The following is a 22,315-nucleotide window of genomic DNA, read 5'->3' as shown; positions in this document are numbered from 1 at the left end:
GATAGAACAGGGAGAGGAAGGGAAGGCGGAGAAGGAGAGGGAGGAGGAGGAGGAGGAGGAGGAGGAGGAACGGGAAGAGAGTGAAGGCTGTGTAGGAGTGGAAGAGGGAATAGCTGTGAAAGAGGAAGAGTGGAGGGAAGAGGGAGAGGAAGAGAAGGAGGAGGAGGAGGAAGAAGAGGAAGAGAAAGAGGAAAAGGAAGAGAATGAGGAGGAGAGAGGAAAACGAAGAAGCTTGTTTTCTTTTGTTTTTCTTTCTGTTATTCGTGTGCGTGTGTGTGTGTGTGTGTGTGTGTGTGTGTGTGTGTGTGTGTGTGAGGGAAGCGAGGATTGAGGTGCCGGACGGAAACATTTTTTCTTTCTTTCTTTCTGTTATGAGAGAGAGAGAGAGAGAGAGAGAGAGAGAGAGAGAGAGAGAGAGAGAGAGAGAGAGAGAGAGAGAGAGAGAGAGAGAGAGAGAGAGAGAGAGAGAGAGAGAGAGAGAGAGAGAGAGAGAGAGAGCAATTGGGTGATCGGGCGTGCGGGCGGGCGAGCGAGCGAGCAAGCCAGCTAACGATCTAATGAACGAACGACCGAACGAACGACAAACGACCGAACGAACAAACGAACGAGCGACCGACCGACCACACGAACGAACGAACGAACGAGCAAGCGAACGACCAAAAGACCGACCGATCGAACGAACGAGCGACCAAACGAAAGAACCATCAAACCGAACGAACGAACGAACGAACGGCCGGCCGAACGAACAAACGACCGAACGACGAACCGAGCGAACGACCAACAGACCGAATGATGGAACACCCATCCGAATGATCCAATAACCGACCGACCGAACGACCGACCGATCGAACGAACGCTCGACCGGCCGACCGAACGAACGAAAGAAAGTCCAACCGACCGACCGGCCAAACGATGGACCAACCAAACGACCGAATGACCGACAGAACGACCGACCGAACAAACGACCGATAGAATGACCAAACGACCAACTGACCAACCAACCGACTGACCGACCGACCGCACGAATGAAGGAAGATTAGAGGGATGAGCAAGAGGAAGAAGAGGAGGAGAAGGTAGAGGAAGAGAGGAATTAAAAGGAACAGAGAGAGGAAGGGAAGATAGAGGAAGAGTGTGTGTGTGTGTGTGTGTGTGTGTGTGTGTGTGTGTGTGTGTGTGTGTGTGTGTGTGTGTGTGAGTTTGTGTGTGTGTGAGATGCTGACCCTGGCTTAAATGTCAGAGTGGGATGCTGACCCTGGCTTATATGTCAGAGTGGGATGCTGACCCTGGCTTAAAAGTCAGGTTGGGATGCTGTCCCTGGCTTAAATGTCAGGTTGGGATGCTGACCCTGGTTTAAATGTCATGGTGGGATGCTGACCCTGGCTTAAATGTCAGAGTGGGATGCTGAACCTGGCTTAAATGTCAGGTTGGGACGCTGACCCGGGCTTAAATGTCAGGGTGGGATGCTGACCCTGGCTTAAATGTCATGGTGGGATGCTGACCCTGGCTTAAATATCAGGGTGGGATGCTGACCCTGGCTTAAATGTTAGGGTGGGATGCTGACCCTGGCTTAAATGTCAGTGTGGGATGCTGACCCTGGCTTAAAGGTTAGGGTGGGATGCTGACCCTGGCTTAAATGTGAGGGTGGGATGCTGACCCTGGCTTAAATGTCAGGGTGGGATGCTGACCCTGGCTTAAATGTCAGGGTGGGATGCTGACCCTGGCTTAAATGTTAGGGTGGGATGCTGACCCTTGCTTAAATGTCAGGGTGGGATGCTGACCCTGGCTTAAATGTCAGGGAGGGATGCTGACCCTGGCTTAAATGTCAGGGTGGGATGCAGACCCTGCCTTAAATGTAAGGGTGGGATGCTGAACATGGCTTACATGTTAGGGTGGGATGCTGAACTTGGCTTGAATGGCAGGGAGGGATGCTGACCCTGGCTTAAATGTCAGGGTGGGATGCTGTCCCTGGCTTAAATGTTAGGGTGGGATCCTGACCCTGGCTTAAATGTCAGGGTGGGATGCTGACCCTGGCTTAAATGTAAGGGTGGGATGCTGACCCTGGCTTAAATGTCAGGGTGGGATGCTGACCTTGGCTTAAATGTTAGGGTGGGGTGATGACCCTGGCTTATATGTTAAGGTGGGATGCTGACCCTGGCTTATATGTAAGGGTGGGATGCTGACCCAGGCTTATATGTTAGGGTAGGATGCTGACCCTGGCTTATATGTAAAGGTGGGATGCTGACCCTTGCTTAAATGTTAGGGTAGGATGCTGACCCTGGCATAAATGTAAAGGTGGGATGCTGACCCTGGCTTAAATGTTAGGGTAGGACGCTGACCCTGGCTTAATTAAATGTTAGGGTGGGATGCTGACCCTGGCTTAAATGTTAGGGTGGGATGCTGACCCTGGCTTAAATGTCAAGGTTGGATGCTGACCCTGGCTTAAATGTAGGGGGGGGATGCTGACCCTGGCTTAAATATCTGGGTGGGATGTTGACCCTGGCTTAAATGTTAGGGTGGGATGCTGACCCAGGCTAAAATGTTAGGATGGGATCCTGACCATAGATTCAATGTTAGGGTGGGATGCTGACCCTGGCTTATGGGTTAGGGTGGGATGCTGACCCTGGCTTAAATGTTAGGGTGGGATGCTGACCATGGCTTCTATGTTAGGGCAGCGACGGAAGAAGAAGAAGCAGCGACGGAAGAAGAAGAAGAAGCAGCAACGGAAGAAGAAGAAGCAGCGACGGAAGAAGAAGAAGCAGCGACGGAAGAAGAAGAAGCAGCGACGGAAGAAGAAGAAACAGCGACGGAACAAGAAGAAGCAGCGACGGAACAAGAAGAAGCAGCGACGGAAGAAGAAGAAGCAGCGACGGAAGAAGAAGAAACAGCGACGGAAGAAGAAGAAACAGCGACGGAAGAAGAAGAAATAGTGACGGAAGAAGAAACAGCGACGGAAGAAGAAGAAGCAGCGACGGAAGAAGAAGAAGAAGCAGCGACGGAAGAAGAAGAAGCAGCGACGGAAGAAGAAGAAGCAGCGACGGAAGAAGAAGAAGCAGCGACGGAAGAAGAAGAAACAGCGACGAAAGAAGAAGAAGCAGCGACGGAAGAAGAAGAAGCAGCTACGGAAGAAGAAGAGGCAGCGACGGAAGAAGAAGCAGCGACGGAAGAAGAAGAAACAGCGACGGAAGAAGAAGAAACAGCGACGGAAGGAGAAGAAGCAGCGACGGAAGAAGAAGAAGCAGCGACGGAAGAAGAAGAAGAAGCAGCGACGGAAGAAGAAGAAGCAGCGAAGGAAGAAGAAGAAACAGCGACAGAAGAAGAAGAAGCAGCGACGGAAGAAGAAGAAACAGCAACGGAAGAAGAAGAAGCAGCGACGGAAGAAGAAGAAGCAGCGACTGAAGAAGAAGAAGCAGCGACGGAAGAAGAAGAAACAGCGACGGAAGAAGAAGAAGCAGCGACGGAAGAAGAAGAAGCAGCGACGGAAGAAGAAGAAGCAGCGACTGAAGAAGAAGAAGCAGCGACGGAAGAAGAAGAAACAGCGACGGAAGAAGAAGAAGAAGCAGCGACGGAAGAAGAAGAAGCAGCGACGGAAGAAGAAGAAGCAGCTACGGAAGAAGAAGAAACAGCAACGGAAGAAGAAGAAACAGCAACGGAAGAAGAAGAAACAGCAACGGAAGAAGAAGAAACAGCAACGGAAGAAGAAGAAGCAGCGACGGAAGAAGAAGAAGCAGCTACGGAAGAAGAAGAAGCAGCGACTGAAGAAGAAGAAGCAGCGACGGAAGAAGAAGAAACAGCGACGGAAGAAGAAGAAGAAGCAGCGACGGAAGAAGAAGAAGCAGCGACGGAAGAAGAAGAAACAGCGACAGAAGAAGAAGAAGCAGCGACGGAAGAAGAAGAAACAGCAACGGAAGAAGAAGAAGCAGCGACGGAAGAAGAAGAAGCAGCGACGGAAGAAGAAACAGCGACGGAAGAAGAAGAAGCAGCGACGAAAGAAGAAGAAGCAGCGACGGAAGAAGAAGAAGCAGCGACGGAAGAAGAAGAAGCAGCGACGGAAGAAGAAGAAGCAGCGACGTAAGAAGAAGAAACAGCGACGAAAGAAGAAGAAGCAGCGACGGAAGAAGAAGAAGCAGCTACGGAAGAAGAAGAAGCAGCGACGGAAGAAGAAGAAGCAGCGACGGAAGAAGAAGAAACAGCGACGGAAGAAGAAGAAACAGCGACGGAAGAAGAAGAAGCAGCGACGGAAGAAGAAGAAGCAGCGACGGAAGAAGAAGAAGAAGCAGCGACGGAAGAAGAAGAAGCAGCGAAGGAAGAAGAAGAAGCAGCGAAGGAAGAAGAAGAAGCAGCGAAGGAAGAAGAAGAAGCAGCGACGGAAGAAGTAGAAACAGCGACGGAAGAAGAAGAAGCAGCGACGGAAGAAGAAGAAGCAGCGACGGAAGAAGAAGAAGCAGCTACGGAAGAAGAAGAAGCGACTGAAGAAGAAGAAGCAGCGACGGAAGAAGAAGAAACAGCGACGGAAGAAGAAGAAGCAGCGACGGAAGAAGAAGAAGCAGCGACGGAAGAAGAAACAGCGACAGAAGAAGAAGAAGCAGCGACGGAAGAAGAAGAAACAGCAACGGAAGAAGAAGAAGCAGCGACGGAAGAAGAAGAAGCAGCGACGGAAGAAGAAGCAGCGACGGAAGAAGAAGAAGCAGTGACGGAAGAAGAAGAAGAAACAGCGACGGAAGAAGAAGAAACAGCGACGGAAGAAGAAGCAGCGACGGAAAAAGAAGCAGCGACGGAAGAAGACGAAGCAGCGACGGAAGAAGAAGAATTAGCGACGGAAGAAGAAGAAGAAGCAGCGACGGAAGAAAAAGAAGCAACGACGGAAGAAGAAGAAGAAGCAGCGACGGAAGAAGAAGAAACAGCGACGAAAGAAGAAGATGCAGCGACGGAAAAAGAAGAAACAGCGACGGAAGAAGAAGAAGCAGCGACCGAAGAAGAAGAAGCAGCGACGGAAGAAGAAGAAACAGCGACGGAAGAAGAAGAAGCAGCGACGGAAGAAGAAGAAGCAGCGACGGAAGAAGAAGAAACAGCGACGGAAGAAGAAGAAACAGCGACGGAAGAAGAAGAAACAGCGACGGAAGAAGAAGAAACAGTGACGGAAGAAGAAGAAACAGCGACGGAAGAAGAAGAAGCAGCGACGAAAGAAGAAGAAGCAGCGACGGAAGAAGAAGAGGCAGCGACGGAAGAAGAAGCAGCTACGAAAGAAGAAGAAGAAGCAGCGACGGAAGAAGAAGAAACAACGACGAAAGAAGAAGAAGCAGCGACGGAAGAAGAAGAAGCAGCGACGGAAGAAGAAGAGGCAGCGACGGAAGAAGAAGAAGCAGCGACGGAAGAAGAAGAAACAGCGACGGAAGAAGAAGAAGCAGCGACGGAAGAAAAAGAAGCAACGACGGAAGAAGAAGAAGAAGCAGCGACGGAAGAAGAAGAAACAGCGACGAAAGAAGAAGATGCAGCGACGGAAAAAGAAGAAACAGCGATGGAAGAAGAAGAAGCAGCGACGAAAGAAGAAACAGCGACGGAAGAAGAAGAAGCAGCGACGGAAGAAGAAGAAGCAGCGACGGAAGAAGAAGAAGCAGCGACGGAAGAAGAAGAAACAGCGACGGAAGAAGAAGAAACAGCGACGAGAGAAGAAGAAGCAGCGACGGAAGAAGAAGCAGCGACGGAAGAAGAAGAAGCAGCGACGGAAGAAGAAGCAGCAGCGACGGAAGAAGCAATGAAATCTCTATTTGAAGTGTCTAACCAAGATTCTGTGACTCCGATGATGTGATAATGATTTGTAGCTGCGAGGACTTCTAAGTCTTCAAATTTGTTACGTAGGCTACGAGCGTTGACATAGCAATCTTTAATGTGATTCGAGTCGGGGGTTTTGCGGGTTGAATACTCCCTTACGGTGGAGCTGCTGGTGTTCTCGCCTCCGCGTTTTTTGGCTTTCGAAGAGCCACTTGGTCACAGAGCAGCCTCCCGAAACGGGCTGCTCCAACAGGGTTTAAGTGGATGCCATCAGGAAGGAACAAGTCTGAATCGTAGTAAAAATTGTTACACAAGTTAGCGAACAGGACGTTTTCTTTTGAGCAAGTGACTGAAGTCTGTTGTTTGTGCTGTAGGCCTTACTGTAAAGGCTAGATTCGGCACCGACCCTCGGGAGGATTCCTGAGATTATGATGTTACTGGCATCCGTTTTACATTTATACTGCTTGATCATGCGGCGGTATTTCTCAAGCAGTTCCTCAGAATGGGTTGTCTTTACGTAATTTGCCCTTGCGTAAATGACAAAGGTGTTTCGGTCGGCATTTCTCGTTTGTTAAGTTGGTCCTGATGTTTGAGCCAAGTAACACAGGTAAACACATGCCAGCGCTTGGACCGGGTGAAGTAGTGAAGGTTTGTTAAGTTGGTCCTGATGTTTCAGCCAGGTAACACAGGTAAACACATGCCAGCGCTTGGACCGGATGAAATAGTGAAGGTTTTTAAAGTTGGTCCTGATGTTTGAGCCAGGTAACACAGGTAAACACATGCCAGCGCTGGGACCCCGGTGAAGTAATGAAGGTTTATTAGTTTCCTTCAACCTCCAGGAAATGTACGTCATGAATTTACCAGGAAGAGTTATTATGATACACTTTTCATGGCACAAAACTGAACTACACACACACACACACACACACACACACACACACACACACACACACACACACACACACACACAAACTTATTCAGTGATTTAGGGGGTAATTAGGCTCTAAGGACAAATGGAAAGCTGATCGATTGCTTGTGCCTGTTGTTAATTATTTCTCCTTGTATGCTGTGCCAAAAGGTCATTGGAAGAAAAAAAATGAATAAATAAATAAAGTTACGTAACGAACGTCACAAATTTCAAAATGAAGGGCTGAGCTAAATGAAAAGAAAAAATGGGACGGAAAACGAAATGCTTAATGAAAAGAAATGGTGCAAAACGAAAGTCCAAAAGCTAAATAAAACGAAAACAGGGATGCAAAGCGAAAGGCTAAGACCTAGATGAAAAGAAAAGAGGAATGCAAAAGAAAGGCTAAAAGCTAAAGGAAAAGAAAAGAAGAGGGGTGCAAAACGAAAGGCTAAAAATTAAATGAAAAAAAAATAACGAAAGGCCGAAAGCTATATGAAAAGAAAAGTCACCAGGACTGCAAAGTGAAAAGTTAAGAGAAATTAAATAAAAAGAGGGATGCCAACAGCAACTGTTGTTTCCAGGCGGTCACCCATCCAAGTACTACCCACATCCAACGTCGCTTAACGTCGCTGATCGGACGAGAAGCGGTGTTTTCAACGTGGTGTGGCCGTTGCTAGAAAGGGGAATTGGCTTTGATTTTTGAGGCAGATAACACAGGTAAACACATGCCAGCGCTTGGACCGGGTGAAGTAGTGAAGGTTTGTTAAGTTGGTCCTGATGTTTGAGCCAGGTGACACAGGTAAACACATGCCAGCGCTTTGACCGAGTAAAGTAGTGAAGGTTTGTTAAGTTGGTCCTGATGTTTGAAGCAGGTAACACAGGTAAACACATGCCAGCGCTTGGACCGGGTAAAGTAGTGAAGGTTTGTTAAGTTGGTCCTGATGTTTGAGCCAGGTAACACAGGTAAACACATGCCAGCGCTTGGACCGGGTAAAGTAGTGAAGGTTTGTTAAGTTGGTCCTGATGTTTCAGCCAGGTAACACAGGTAAACACATGCCAGCGCTTGGACCGGGTGAAGTAGTGAAGGTTTGTTAAGTATATCCTGATGTTTGAGCCAGGTAACACAGGTAAACACATGCCATCGCTGGGACCCCGGTGAAGTTATGAAAGTTTGTTAGTTTCCTTCAACCTCCAGGAAATGTACGTCATGAATTAACCAGGAAGAGTTATTATGATACACTTTTCATGGCACAAAACTGAACTACACACACACACACACAAAAAAAAAAATCAGTGATTTAGGGGGTAATTAGGCCATGGGACCACGCCCTCTAAGGACTAAGGAAACCTGATCGATTGCTTGTGCCTGTTGTTAATTGTTTCTCCTTGTATGCTGTGCCAAACGGTCATTGGAAGAAAAAATAAATAAATAAATAAATAAAGTTATGTAACAAGCGTCACAAATTTCAAAACGAAAGCCTGAGCAAAAGGAAAAAAAAAAAGGAAGGAAAACGAAATCCTTAATGAAAAGAAATGGTGCAAAACGAAAGTTCAAAAGCTAAATAAAACGAAAAGAGGGATGCAAAGCGAAAGGCTAAGACCTTGATGAAAAGAAAAGAGGAATGCAAAAGAAAGGCTAAAAGCTAAAGGAAAAGAAAAGAAGAGGGGTGCAAAACGACAGGCTAAAAATTAAATTGAAAAGAAAAAAATTAGAAAACATAACTAAAGGCCGAAAGCTATATGAAAAGAAAAGAGTCACCAGGACCGCAAAGTGAAAAGTTAAGAGAAATTAAATAAAAAGACAGATGCCAACAGCATCTGGTGTTCCCAGGCGGTCACCCATCCAAGTACTATTCAGATCCAACGTCGCTTAACTTCGCTGATCGGACGAGAAGCGGTGTTTTCAACGTGGTGTGGCCGTTGACGAGAAAGGTGAACTGGCTTTCATCTTTGAGGCAGGTAAAACAGGTAATCACATGCCAACGCTTGGACAGGCCAAGTAGTGAAGGTTTGTTAAGTTGGTCCTGATGTTTGAGCCAGGTGACATGTAAACGCCAGCGCTTGGACCGGGTGAAGTAGTGAAGGTTTGTTAAGTTGTTCCTTATGTTTGAGCTACGTAACACAGGTAAACACATGCCAGGGCTGGGACCCCGGTGAGGTAAAAATAAATAAATGAATTAATAAATAAATAAAGTTACGTAACCAGCGTCAACATTTTAAAAAACGAAAGGCTCAGCTAATGGGAAAGAAAAAAAAAAGGGACGGAAAACGAAATGCTTAATGAAAAGAAATGGTGCAAAACGAAAGTCCAAAAGCTAAATAAAACGAAAACAGGGATGCAAAGCGAAAGGCTAAGACCTAGGTGAAAAGAGGAATGCAAAAGAAAGGCTAAAAGCTACAGGAAAAGAAAAGAAGAGGGGTGCAAAACGAAAGAAAAAAAAACATAACGAAAGGCCGAAAGCTATATGAAAAGAAAAGTCACCAGGACCGCAAAGTGAAAAGTTAAGAGAAATTAAATAAAAAGACAGATGCCAATAGCATCTGGTGTTCCCAGGCGGTCACCCATCCAAGTACTATCCACATCCAACGTCGCTTAACTTCGCTGATCGGACGAGAAGCGGTGTTTTCAACGTGGTGTGGCCGTTGACGAAAATGACCTGGCTTTCATCTTTGAGGCAGGTAACACAGGTAATCACATGCCAGCGCTTCGACCGGGCGAAGTAGTGAAGGTTTGTTAAGTTGGTCCTGATGATTGAGCCAGGTGACACAAGTAAACGCCAGCGCTTGGACCGGGTGAAGTAGTGAAGGTTTGTTAAGTTGCTTCTTATGTTTGAGCCAGGTAACACAGGTAAACACATGCCAGCGCTGGGACCCCGGTGAAGTAAAAATAAACAAATGAATGAATAAATAAATAAAGTTACGTAACCAGCGTCAACATTTTTAAAACGAAAGGCTGAGCTAAATGAAAAGAAAAAAAAAGGACAGAAACGAAATGATTAAGGAAAAGAAATGGTGCAAAACGAAACTCCAAAAGCTAAATAAAACGAAAACAGGGATGCAAAGCGAAAGGCTAAGACCTAGATGAAAAGTAAAGAGGAATGCAAAAGAAAGACTAAAAGCTAAAGGAAAAGAAAAGAAGAGGCGTGCAAAACGAAAGAAAAAAAAAACATAACGAAAGGCCGAAAGCTATATGAAAAGAAAAGAGTCACCAGGATCGGAAAATGAAAAGTTAAGAGAAATTAAATAAAAAGAGAGATGCCAACAGCATCTGGTGTTCCCAGGCGGTCACCCAAAAAAGTACTATCCAGACCCAACGTGCAAAACGAAAGAAAAAAAATAGAAAAAAAACGAAAGGCCGAAAGCTATATGAAAAGAAAAGAGTCACCAGGACCGCAAAGTGAAAAGTTAAGAGAAATTAAATAAAGAGAGGGATGCCAACAGAATCTGGTGTTCCCAGGAGGTCACCCATCCAAGTACTTTCCAGACCCAACGTCGCTTAACTTCGCTGATCGGACGAGAAGCGGTGTTTTCAACGTGGTGTGGCCGTTGACGAAAATGACCTGGCTTTCATCTTTGAGGCAGGTAACACAGGTAATCACATGCCAGCGTTTCGACCGGGCGAAGTAGTGAAGGTTTGTTAAGTTGGTCCTGATGATTGAGCCAGGTGACACAAGTAAACGCCAGCGCTTGGACCGGGTGAAGTAGTGAAGGTTTGTTAAGTTGCTTCTTATGTTTGAGCCAGGTAACACAGGTAAACACATGCCAGCGCTGGGACCCCGGTGAAGTAAAAATAAACAAATGAATGAATAAATAAATAAAGTTACGTAACCAGCGTCAATATTTTTTAAACGAAAGGCTGAGCTAAATGAAAAGAAAAAAAAAGGACAGAAAACGAAATGATTAAGGAAAAGAAATGGTGCAAAACGAAACTCCAAAAGCTAAATAAAACGAAAACAGGGGTGCAAAGCGAAAGGCTAAGACCTAGATGAAAAGTAAAGAGGAATGCAAAAGAAAGACTAAAAGCTAAAGGAAAAGAAAAGAAGAGGGGTGCAAAACGAAAGAAAAAAAATAGAAAACATAACGAAAGGCCGAAAGCTATATGAAAAGAAAAGAGTCACCAGGACCGCAAAGTGAAAAGTTAAGAGAAATTAAATAAAGTGAGGGATGCCAACAGAAACTGGTGTTCCCAGGAGGTCACCCATCCAAGTACTTTCCAGACCCAACGTCGCTTAACTTTGCTGATCGGACGAGAAGCGGTGTTTTCAACGTGGTGTGGCCGTTGACGAAAATGACCTGGCTTTCATCTTTGAGGCAGGTAACACAGGTAATCACATGCCAGCGTTTCGACCGGGCGAAGTAGTGAAGGTTTGTTAAGTTGGTCCTGATGATTGAGCCAGGTGACACAAGTAAACGCCAGCGCTTGGACCGGGTGAAGTAGTGAAGGTTTGTTAAGTTGCTTTATGTTTGAGCCAGGTAACACAGGTAAACACATGCCAGCGCTGGGACCCCGGTGAAGTAAAATAAACAAATGAATGAATTAATAAATTAAGTTTCGTAACAAGCGTCAACTGGTTTATAACGAAAGGCTGACCTAATTGAAAAGAAAAAAAGGACAGAAAACGAAATGATTAAGGAAAAGAAATGGTGCAAAACGAAACTCCAAAAGCTAAATAAAACGAAAACAGGGATGCAAAGCGAAAGGCTAAGACCTAGATGAAAAGTAAAGAGGAATGCAAAAGAAAGACTAAAAGCTAAAGGAAAAGAAAAGAAGAGGGGTGCAAAACGAAAGAAAAAATAGAAAACATAACGAAAGGCCGAAAGCTATATGAAAAGAAAAGAGTCACCAGGACCGCAAAGTGAAAAGTTAAGAGAAATTAAATAAAGTGAGGGATGCCAACAGAAACTGGTGTTCCCAGGAGGTCACCCATCCAAGTACTTTCCAGACCCAACGTCGCTTAACTTTGCTGATCGGACGAGAAGCGGTGTTTTCAACGTGGTGGCTGCTGACGAAAATGACCTGGCTTTCATCTTTGAGGCAGGTAACACAGGTAATCACATGCCAGCGTTTCGACCGGGCGAAGTAGTGAAGGTTTGTTAAGTTGGTCCTGATGATTGAGCCAGGTGACACAAGTAAACGCCAGCGCTTGGACCGGGTGAAGTAGTGAAGGTTTGTTGTTGCTTCTTATGTTTGAGCCAGGTAACACAGGTAAACACATGCCAGCGCTGGGACCCCGGTGAAGTAAAATAAACAAATGAATGAATAAATAAATAAAGTTACGTAACCAGCGTCAACATGTTTAAAACGAAAGGCTGAGCTAAATGAAAAGAAAAAAAAGGACAGAAAACGAAATGATTAATGACAAGAAATGGTGCAAAACGAAACTCCAAAAGCTAAATAAAACGAAAACAGGGATGCAAAGCGAAAGGCTAAGACCTAGATGAAAAGTAAAGAGGAATGCAAAAGAAAGACTAAAAGCTAAAGGAAAAGAAAAGAAGAGGGGTGCAAAACGAAAGAAAAAAAATAGAAAACATAACGAAAGGCCGAAAGCTATATGAAAAGAAAAGAGTCACCAGGACCGCAAAGTGAAAAGTTAAGAGAAATTAAATAAAGTGAGGGATGCCAACAGAAACTGGTGTTCCCAGGAGGTCACCCATCCAAGTACTTTCCAGACCCAACGTCGCTTAACTTTGCTGATCGGACGAGAAGCGGTGTTTTCAACGTGGTGTGGCCGTTGACGAAAATGACCTGGCTTTCATCTTTGAGGCAGGTAACACAGGTAATCACATGCCAGCGTTTCGACCGGGCGAAGTAGTGAAGGTTTGTTAAGTTGGTCCTGATGATTGAGCCAGGTGACACAAGTAAACGCCAGCGCTTGGACCGGGTGAAGTAGTGAAGGTTTGTTAAGTTGCTTCTTATGTTTGAGCCAGGTAACACAGGTAAACACATGCCAGCGCTGGGACCCCGGTGAAGTAAAAATAAACAAATGAATGAATAAATAAATAAAGTTACGTAACCAGCGTCAACATGTTTAAAACGAAAGGCTGAGCTAAATGAAAAGAAAAAAAAAAGGACAGAAAACGAAATGATTAAGGAAAAGAAATGGTGCAAAACGAAACTCCAAAAGCTAAATAAAACGAAAACAGGGATGCAAAGCGAAAGGCTAAGACCTAGATGAAAAGTAAAGAGGAATGCAAAAGAAAGACTAAAAGCTAAAGGAAAAGAAAAGAAGAGGTTTGCAAAACGAAAGAAAAAAAATAGAAAACATAACGAAAGGCCGAAAGCTATATGAAAAGAAAAGAGTCACCAGGACCGCAAAGTGAAAAGTTAAGAGAAATTAAATAAAGTGAGGGATGCCAACAGAAACTGGTGTTCCCAGGAGGTCACCCATCCAAGTACTTTCCAGACCCAACGTCGCTTAACTTTGCTGATCGGACGAGAAGCGGTGTTTTCAACGTGGTGTGGCCGTTGACGAAAATGACCTGGCTTTCATCTTTGAGGCAGGTAACACAGGTAATCACATGCCAGCGTTTCGACCGGGCGAAGTAGTGAAGGTTTGTTAAGTTGGTCCTGATGATTGAGCCAGGTGACACAAGTAAACGCCAGCGCTTGGACCGGGTGAAGTAGTGAAGGTTTGTTGTTGCTTCTTATGTTTGAGCCAGGTAACACAGGTAAACACATGCCAGCGCTGGGACCCCGGTGAAGTAAAAATAAACAAATGAATGAATAAATAAATAAAGTTACGTAACCAGCGTCAACATGTTTAAAACGAAAGGCTGAGCTAAATGAAAAGAAAAAAAAAGGACAGAAAACGAAATGATTAAGGAAAAGAAATGGTGCAAAACGAAACTCCAAAAGCTAAATAAAACGAAAACAGGGATGCAAAGCGAAAGGCTAAGACCTAGATGAAAAGTAAAGAGGAATGCAAAAGAAAGACTAAAAGCTAAAGGAAAAGAAAAGAAGAGGGGTGCAAAACGAAAGAAAAAAAATAGAAAACATAACGAAAGGCCGAAAGCTATATGAAAAGAAAAGTCACCAGGACCGCAAAGTGAAAAGTTAAGAGAAATTAATTAAAAAGAGGGATGCCAACAGCATCTGGTGTTCCCAGGCGGTCACCCATCCAAGTACTATCCAAACCCAACGCCGCTTAACGTCGCTGATTGGACGAAGCGGTGTTTTCAACGTGGTGTGGCTGTTGACGAAAATGACCTGGCTTTCATCTTTGAGGCAGGTAACACAGGTAATCACATGCCAGCGCTTCGACCGGGCGAAGTAGTGAAGGTTTGTTGTTGGTCCTTATGTTTGAGTCAGGTGACACAGGTAAACGCCAGGGCTTGGACCGGGTGAAGTTGTGAAGGTTTGTTAAGTTGCTCCTTATGTTTGAGGCAGCTGGGATCCCGGTGAAGTAAAAATAAATAAATGAATGAATAAATAAATAAAGTTACGTAACCAACGTCAACATTTTCATAAACGAAAGGCTCAGCTAAATGGAAAGAAAAAAAAAGGGACGGAAAACGAAATGCTTAATGAAAATAAATGGTGCAAAACGAAAGTCCAAAAGCTAAATAAAACGAAAACAGGGATGCAAAGCGAAAGGCTAAGACCTAGATGAAAAGAAAAGAGGAATGCAAAAGAAAGGCTAAAAGCTAAAGGAAAAGAAAAGAAGAGGGGTGCAAAACGAAAGGTTTATTAAGTTGGTCCTGATGTTTGAGCCAGGTGACACAGGTAAACGCCAGCGCTTGGACCGGGTGAACTAGTAAAGGTTTGTTAAGTTCCTCCTTATGTTTGAGCCAGGTAACACAGGTAAACACATGCCAGCGCTGGGATGAAGCATGCCTTGTTGATGGGAGCTCGCAACGGGGAGTTGAGGCGAGAGCTTATCACCATGGACGCCTCCCGCACGCTTCAAGAGACAGTGACGAAATGACGGTAGTATGAGGCCACCGATGTGACGTACTCTGAAATAGAGACCCCGTCCACTGCCGTGAGAGGCGTCTCACAGTACAAGAAGGGTAAGAAGGCGGCCCACGCGGAGAAAGCTGGTGCCAAAACATCCACGCCCCCCTCCAGCACAGCCTGCGGCAGCTGTGGCACGCAGAACGGCTCCAAGCCGTGTCCAGCCGCCGCGGCACCCTGTCACGGTTGTGGCCGCGAGCGGCACAGGATGTACACCGTTAGGTGTTCCGCCAAAGGGGTTCAATGCGGCGTGTGCCTTTCCGTGGGGCACTTCGACCGATTCTGCAGCCTCAAGAAGCCCAAAAAACCCAAACTGAGGAAGGGTCCTTCCCCTGGCGTGGTTCGGACGCAGCCACCTGACACGGCCCCGCGCCACTCCGAGGAGCGTGCGGGCCACGTCCGGCGAGTGCACTCCAACACGCGCCCCAGGGCCCAACCTTCCCCCACCATCCGCGTCGCTGTCACCCAGGGCGACACGTCTGGCCGGATTGACGTGATACCCGACACCGGCGCTGATGTTACGGTGATTCGCCTTCAGCACCTCAAGAACTTATGCCTCCACCAACGCGACTTGCAACCGCCCCCCGCCATCAACTATTACAACGCGGACGACTCACAGATGCAAGCCGCGGTGGGCTCCTTCCAAGTAGAGCTCACGTACGGCGATAGGTCGTGTGAAGGCTGGATAGACGTGCAGTCCTCTCTTACCACGCCTCTGCTCTCGTGGGAGCACTGCAAGGCGCTGGGTGTGGTTCCCGCCGACTTCCCGAGGCAGATACCAGCCGCCCGGCCCGCCGCGGCCGCCGCCCGGGTAAGCGAGGCGCGGGGCATGCAGCAGCGCACCGCGAGCCGCCAACCAAGGCCACGCAGCGGCCTCCGCACCTCACCCGAGCCAGCACACGCAGCCACCACCCGCCCTCCATATCCACACGTCCCCGTCGGAAGCTAAGGAGTATTTCCTGAAGGAGTACTCGGACGTGCTGGTGACGAAGGAGGCCTTAAGGACCGAGCCATTGAAGGCGATGGCGGGTCCCCCGATCAGAATCCACCTGCGGGAGGACGCGCAGCCGTTCGCCATACACACTCCCAGGGTCATCCCTCTCGCCTTCAGGAATGCAGCCAACCAAGAACTGGATTCTATGGTGACTCAAGGCGTCATTGCCCCCGCGGGCGACGACCCATCCCCTTGGTGTCACCCCTTAGTGGCTGTGGCCAAGCCTAACGGTGGCGTCCGCATCACCACCGACTTGTCGAAGCTAAAGAGCCAGGTGTTCCGTCCAGCCCACCCTTCGCCCACGCCCTTCACAGCAATACGGAGCGTGGACCCGGAGGCGCGGTTCTTCACGACGGTCGACGCCCTTTGTGGTTACTGGCAGATTCCGCTGGCAGAGGAAGATCAGCCACTCACCACTTTCATCACGCCTTACGGACGTTTTCGCTACTGTCGAGGCCCCATGGGTTTCGCCGCCACGGGCGACGCCTTCTGTTTACGCGGCGACACGGCACTCCAAGGCGTGACCAACTGTGTGAAGGTAGTGGACGAAGTGCTACTCTCCGACAAAGACTACTTCACGCACCTCCGCAGCATCGATAAGGTACTATCTCGGTGCAGGACGCACGGCATCACTCTCAACGCCGAGAAGTTTGTCGTGGCTGCTCCGACTGTGTCCTTCTGCGGTTACCGGCTCTCAGGGGATGGTATTGCGGCCGACCCAGAGAAAGTGCGAGCTATAGCAGACTTCGCCACGCCTGCCAATCTGACGGATCTCAGGTCCTTCATGGGATTGGTGAACCAGCTGGCAGAATTCTCTCCCGACATCACCGCCGCCGCCTTACCTCTTCGTCCCCTGATGAGCCCGAAAAGGACGTTCACGTGGACACCTGACCATGACCAGGCCTTCAAAAGGTGAAGGAGGCCCTGTCAAGTCCTCCGGTCCTTGCCACGTTCAACCCAGCCCTCCCCACCACCCTGCAGACAGACGCCTCGCGCCTGTACGGCGTAGGTTACGCCCTCCTGCAGGACCACGGAGGAGGAAAGTTCCGCCTGGTCCAGTGTGGCTCGCGATTCCTCACCGATACTGAGACTCGCTACGCCACCATCGAACTGGAGCTACTGACAGTGGTATGGACCATGTCGAAGTGCAAGTTTTACCTGATTGGCCTACAACACTTCGACCTCATCACCGACCACAGGCCCTTGGTCCCGATCCTGAATAGCTACACGCTGGACGCCGTCGAGAATCCCGCCTCCAGCGGCTGAAGGAGAAAATCTCGGCGTTCATCTTCACAGCGGTGTGGCGTGCGGGCAAAGACCTCTGCATCCCCGATGCCCTTTCCCGCTTTCCCGTCAGCCGCCCGACGCCGGAAGACGAGATGCTCGGCACGAATGCCAGCCTCTCCGTCAGCAGCGGCGTCACTCTGCAGGCCGTACACTCCCTCGCTCGCCCCCAGCCTTCGTCAGCTCCTGACGAGGATCTGGCACTCGAGGAGTTGCGGAAGGCGGCCCGCGACGACCCCTCCTACACCAAGCTCCTGGAGAAGGTACGGACCGGGTTTCCTCGCGACCGCTTTGACCTCCACAACGCCCTCCGCCCGTACTGGAAGTTCCGGGAGGACCTCTACGCAGATGAGGACCTCGTCTTGTATGGTGCTCGTGTGGTCGTCCCTGCAGCCCTTCGTCGCCGTGTCCTGTCCCGCCTCCATGATGGTCATCGCGGGGCCGAGGCCACCAAGCGCCGCGCTCGTCAGGCCGTGTATTGGCCCGGCATAGACGCGGACATCGTCAGCACTGTCCGCGCCTGTGAGCCGTGCAAGGTATGCTACCTAGCCAGCAGCAGGAGCACTTGTGCGACGACAACCCCACCAGGCCCTTTGAGTCAATGTCGGCCGACTTCTTCACCGCGGCTGGGAAACACTTCCTAGTCGTCGTCGACCGACTCTCTGGCTGGCCTGTGGTGGTCACCTGCGGCTCCGACACGACGTCTGCCGCCACCATCCGCTACTTCCGGCACCTCTTCCGTGATCTGGGTGTTCCTGTGCGTCTGCGGACGGATGGAGGCCCTCAGTTCACCAGCCGGGAGCTCGCGGAATTCCTGGAGCGTTGGGGGGTCCGCCACAACGTGTCATCGCCCAACAACCCACAGTCGAACGGACACGCCGAGGCTGCAGTGAAAGCAGTTAAACACCTCATCCTGAAGGTGGCCCCGTCCGGTAACATCGACTGTGAGGCGTTCGACAAAGGCCTTCTGGAGCTGCGTAACTCACCGAATTCCACGCGCCACTCCCCGGCCCAGGTCTTGTACGGCTGTTCTCTCCGTTCCTGTGTCCCTGCCCATGCCAAAGCCTTCGCGAAGGAGTGGCAGGCCAGAGCCGAGAGCTGTGACCGCCGCGCCGCTACCCGTGCCCGAGATGCCAAGGCCCGGTATGACGCCCATGCCCGCCCGCTTCAGCCGCTGAAGATAGGTGCTCTCGTGCGCATCCAGGACCCAACCACGCAGCGTTGGGACAAGGTGGGCACGGTAATGGGCGCCGGCCGGTCTAGGGCCTATCACGTCCGGATGCCGAGCGGCCGCATCTTGTGGAGGAACCGCCGTTTTCTTCCGCCGGTTCCGCCCCTGCAGTCGACACCCCGGCCGCGGACGAGTCTCCTCCACGCCCGGACTCACCTCACCTTCCTGTGCCCCGTCGCTCGGAGCGGCTCAGAGCCAAGGCACCCGCTCAAGACTAGGACTATGAGCGTGAAGGGGGGAGGGAGATGTGGGTAATGTTAGTTCTGAATATAGGCACCTTGCCTGGGGCAACACTAATCCCGCGGTGTCAGCGGTTTTGACCGTTGTCGCCCCTCAGAGGCTGGCAGTGCCTCAGGGGCCAGTTCACCCCGTCTCTGTATCGCGTACGCACGTACTAGTTCTCTCTCTGTTACTTTCCATAGAATATACGAACTTAAGTTTATTCAGTGTTTGTCTATCCAATGCTTACAAGTGTCGACAAGTACCTGACCAACAGGATTGGATGGATGTAGTTGACGAGGATGATAGAGTGAAACAGAGAAGTGACGAAAGACCTATAGATGGTAAGAAGACGGACGGAAGAAAGGAAGTTGAGGGAAAGGGAAATAAAGGAGATGGAGTAGGAAGAGAAGAAGCGGAAGAGAGAAGGAAATAAATAAAACTAGAGAGAAAAGAAATAAAAGAAAGAAAGCTTGCAAAACAGATGGAAGGAAGAAGGAAAGAAGTTGGAGGGGAAGGAAAAACATTCAACAAGAGAGGAAAGATGAAAAAAGGAAACTGAATAAGAGAGAGAAATGTGGATACAGCGTGCCAGATGGAGGGAAAGAAGGAAGTAAGAAGGAAAGATTTGAAGGGAAAAGCAGGTAGAGGGAGGGAGAGGGGAAGGGAAAGGGAAGGGAAAGGGAAAACGTCGTCCTGAGTTCATTCAACCGAAGCATTGACCACCACCACTACAAACACTGCCGCCACCGCCACCACCACCATATGCAGGAAGGGAAAACACGTGGTGGTGGTGGTCGAGAGAGAGAGAGAGAGAGAGAGAGAGAGAGAGAGAGAGAGAGAGAGAGAGAGAGATTCTTTTGGTTACCGTCATTCATGTGTGTGTTGTTTTCCCTTTTCCCTCTCGTCCTTTGCCTCCCTAACAATATTTTCGTGTGTCTCCTATTCCTCCATTCCCTTTCCCCTTTCCGAGCGGTGCCACAGGGCCGGGAACAGACGAAGATTAAAAGATAGGCGTCCCATGTCGCGCCACCTCAGTCTGGCAACGCTGTAAGGCAGGGCTCGCGGCCCACCACCTGCCTGTGCTGGGTGCTGCTGCTCCCTATCCTTCATAACGCAACGGGACCACGGCTTGTCATTCTCGTGTGATGACAGATATTGCTGCATGGATTATAGACAGTACTTTGGTCTTTCAGCAATGTGTCAGATAGTCAGATTTTTTAGCCCAAAGCTGGGCTAACAAAAATTGCCTTGGCCGACTATATTTCAAGTCGCCCAGGCGGGGTATTGGGAAAAGTTTTCAACTAGCAATAATCGCACCTCGGATGAACCTCATTGGTTACGATACTGCCACTGCGCAAAGCTAACATTTCTGATTTTTTTTTGTTTTTTTTTTTGTAGAGGTTTATTGTGCAACTATACAATATTTGTGATGCCCGTGATTTGCATCCATTACACGCACATGCTCGGATACATAATAAATACACGGAAACAATATTATATAATAATATTATAAAATAATGACGCCAAAAACATACAACATGAATCATAATAATGCGAAGAAAATGGAACTTAATCCACAATGATAATGCTCGCCAAGAAAATTTTTTCGCAGCATTAGTTACGTTACGAAGAGGGCATTAGGCTAACCGATGATGCTGACGATGATGATGATGATGAAAACAAAACAGAAGGAAATGAGGAGAAAAATGATAACGACTAAAACATGACAACACAGAAACAATACAGAAATTACACTAATACTAATACTCATAACACTGATAATACATAAACAAGAAACAAGACAAATAAAGGGAAAAAAGAACTAGTAGACATGATAAAATAGAAAAAAATACAAAAATGATAATGATACAAATAACACTAACACGTAACCACCACGATATATATAGAAAAAAATACGCACAAACAGACGGACGAGGACACACACACACACACACACACACACACACACACACACACACACACACGCATAAAAAGACAAGTAGATACAGACCGGCAGACAGACACAAAGGCAAAAATAAAAGAAAGACACACACACGAAGCAGGAGAAACCCAAACAGACAGACAGACAGACAGACAGACACGAAAAAACAAATACACAGACACACACAGACACACACAAAGGAATACAGGCTGAGACAAGGAAGTCACCATGACGCAATAGTCTCGAGATGGCCTCTCTCTCTCTCTCTCTCTCTCTCTCTCTCTTACCTAATCTTCTGAACGAGGAGAATCGAAGAAACATTTGAATCAGAAAAAGAGGACTGAACGCGATGTGAAGAAAGATCAGAAGGAGGAAGAGGAGGAGAAAGAGTGAGGCAGGAAGAAGAGAAGGAAGAGTGGAATGGATAACAGTTCCGATGCCGGCTATTGACTTCCACTGCCTCCTCTTTGTCCGTCGTTTAAGGGATTGGAGGAATATGTTGAAAGATTTAAGAGGATTGCAAAAGTTCTGATACATTAACTCTAGAACTGTAACGCTGGGTCCGGGCGGACCCACGCTGTCTCTACGCTTTGATATTTGAGCTCTTTTTCCAAAGTGGTGGCTGTATGCGAGTTGTGGTTCTGGCTGAATCCATTTGACACTCAGAGCTTGATGATGGGTTATGCCATCTACACTATGCACGCCCCTGATACGAGGTAGGAGGTAGTGTGGGTCTGGTCGGACCCACAAATTCCAGCCATGTGATTCTTACTCATGACACTTCATACAGAAAAAAAATATTATTATAGTGCTTGTGTACATACAAGTACGAGACATAGAGGCACGCTGACTCAAGGCAAGTATAGAGAGGTATTGTCACTCTCATAGAACGTGAAGAACCAAATTTTGAAATGAGCTTTTTTATTAGGACCTCTCGGATGTTTTTTATGTTATAAACTACTACAATAAAATAAAATAAGATGTAGATTTTTTGTTATATACCCTATCAAGCAATTGTCGGTGAATAAAAAATATATATAGAAATGTTCACGGCATCTCATCCTGGACGATGATTGGCTGGCATCTCGATAAGCTCCGCCCCTTCCTCGAGCCTAATTAAGCCCCGCCCCATCCTCATTGTCTGCCCAAACCGACGGCTTCACACACCTCACTTTCACCCTGTTTCCTGACCCCAACATTAATTTTACGAAAACCTGAGACTCGCCGCTCACCTCACTTGAGCGGCGAGTCTGACTTGAGTAAACAAATGCCGAGGCGAAAGAACTCCGTCACGGCGTGGCATATGTTCGGAGGTGATTTTGACCCTATGCATATTTTTACCTCCGGACGTACCACACACCATCAAAAGCAGAAAAGCATGCAGATTTAGGATCTGGGCTTATAAAAGTGATGCGACGAAAACCAGCTGAGTACTAAGGAGTTGAAGGGAAATAATTGCAAGAAAATATTTATTCCCTACTTCATTTAACTCTGATTATCGTATGTGTAATTTTACCTTATGGTTACAATTTTATGCTAGTGTGATGCAGAATCTTCTCAGGAAGATGATGGTGGTCTCAGGTTTTCGCAAAAAAATAATGTTGGGGTCAGGAAACAGGGTGGGAATGAAGTGTGTGAAGTCGTTGGTTTGGGCAGACAACGAGGATGGAGCGGGGCCTAGCGTGAAGGCAATAGAAGTTGCCAACGAGTGATTTCCTCCCGCCTGTATGACGATACCTTCTCTATACTTGCCTTGCGCTGACTTACTCCCTCACTACAAACAATAACCGCCGTGGTGTACTGGCCCAGTGACGCGTAGTAACAACAAAGAATAACCAACATACAAGCAGTGATACATCTTCGTCTGTACCTGTCAATTACTATGTTCGGTACAGCGCCTGGTTTTCCTCGCCTCCTCCTCCTCCTTTTCTTGTTTGACCTCCACCTCCTTTTCTTCCTCATTGTATTTCCTGTATTTATTGTCTCTGCCCTTCTTTTCTTTTCTTCCTCCT

The 22,315-nt window shown here is 47.9% G+C and overlaps 7 non-coding genes and 3 pseudogenes across 7 annotated transcripts; all 10 read right to left on the bottom strand.

Moving 5' to 3' along the window:
* Positions 1-7,232: 7,232 nt before the first annotated feature.
* On the bottom strand, positions 7,233-7,351 carry LOC126997571 (5S ribosomal RNA; annotated as a pseudogene).
* A 1,131-nt stretch (positions 7,352-8,482) lies between these two features.
* LOC126997305 (5S ribosomal RNA) lies at positions 8,483-8,601 on the bottom strand. Its single transcript, XR_007751999.1, has one exon. It is a non-coding gene; the product is annotated as a 5S ribosomal RNA (ribosomal RNA).
* A 604-nt stretch (positions 8,602-9,205) lies between these two features.
* Positions 9,206-9,324, bottom strand: LOC126997454 (5S ribosomal RNA). Its single transcript, XR_007752131.1, has one exon. It is a non-coding gene; the product is annotated as a 5S ribosomal RNA (ribosomal RNA).
* A 784-nt stretch (positions 9,325-10,108) lies between these two features.
* On the bottom strand, positions 10,109-10,227 carry LOC126997381 (5S ribosomal RNA). Its single transcript, XR_007752066.1, has one exon. It is a non-coding gene; the product is annotated as a 5S ribosomal RNA (ribosomal RNA).
* A 614-nt stretch (positions 10,228-10,841) lies between these two features.
* LOC126997478 (5S ribosomal RNA) lies at positions 10,842-10,960 on the bottom strand. The gene has a single exon (XR_007752147.1). It is a non-coding gene; the product is annotated as a 5S ribosomal RNA (ribosomal RNA).
* Positions 10,961-11,567: 607 nt separating this feature from the next.
* LOC126997544 (5S ribosomal RNA) lies at positions 11,568-11,684 on the bottom strand (annotated as a pseudogene).
* A 610-nt stretch (positions 11,685-12,294) lies between these two features.
* Positions 12,295-12,413, bottom strand: LOC126997471 (5S ribosomal RNA). The gene has a single exon (XR_007752143.1). It is a non-coding gene; the product is annotated as a 5S ribosomal RNA (ribosomal RNA).
* Positions 12,414-13,028: 615 nt separating this feature from the next.
* LOC126997468 (5S ribosomal RNA) lies at positions 13,029-13,147 on the bottom strand. The gene has a single exon (XR_007752141.1). It is a non-coding gene; the product is annotated as a 5S ribosomal RNA (ribosomal RNA).
* A 610-nt stretch (positions 13,148-13,757) lies between these two features.
* Positions 13,758-13,874, bottom strand: LOC126997541 (5S ribosomal RNA; annotated as a pseudogene).
* A 5,708-nt stretch (positions 13,875-19,582) lies between these two features.
* LOC126997610 (U4 spliceosomal RNA) lies at positions 19,583-19,723 on the bottom strand. The gene has a single exon (XR_007752217.1). It is a non-coding gene; the product is annotated as a U4 spliceosomal RNA (small nuclear RNA).
* Positions 19,724-22,315: the final 2,592 nt, after the last annotated feature.

Source organism: Eriocheir sinensis, chromosome 1, assembly GCF_024679095.1.
Source record: "Eriocheir sinensis breed Jianghai 21 chromosome 1, ASM2467909v1, whole genome shotgun sequence".
Taxonomy (NCBI): Eukaryota; Metazoa; Arthropoda; class Malacostraca; order Decapoda; family Varunidae; genus Eriocheir; species Eriocheir sinensis.
This window is presented reverse-complemented; position numbering and strand designations above follow the sequence as displayed.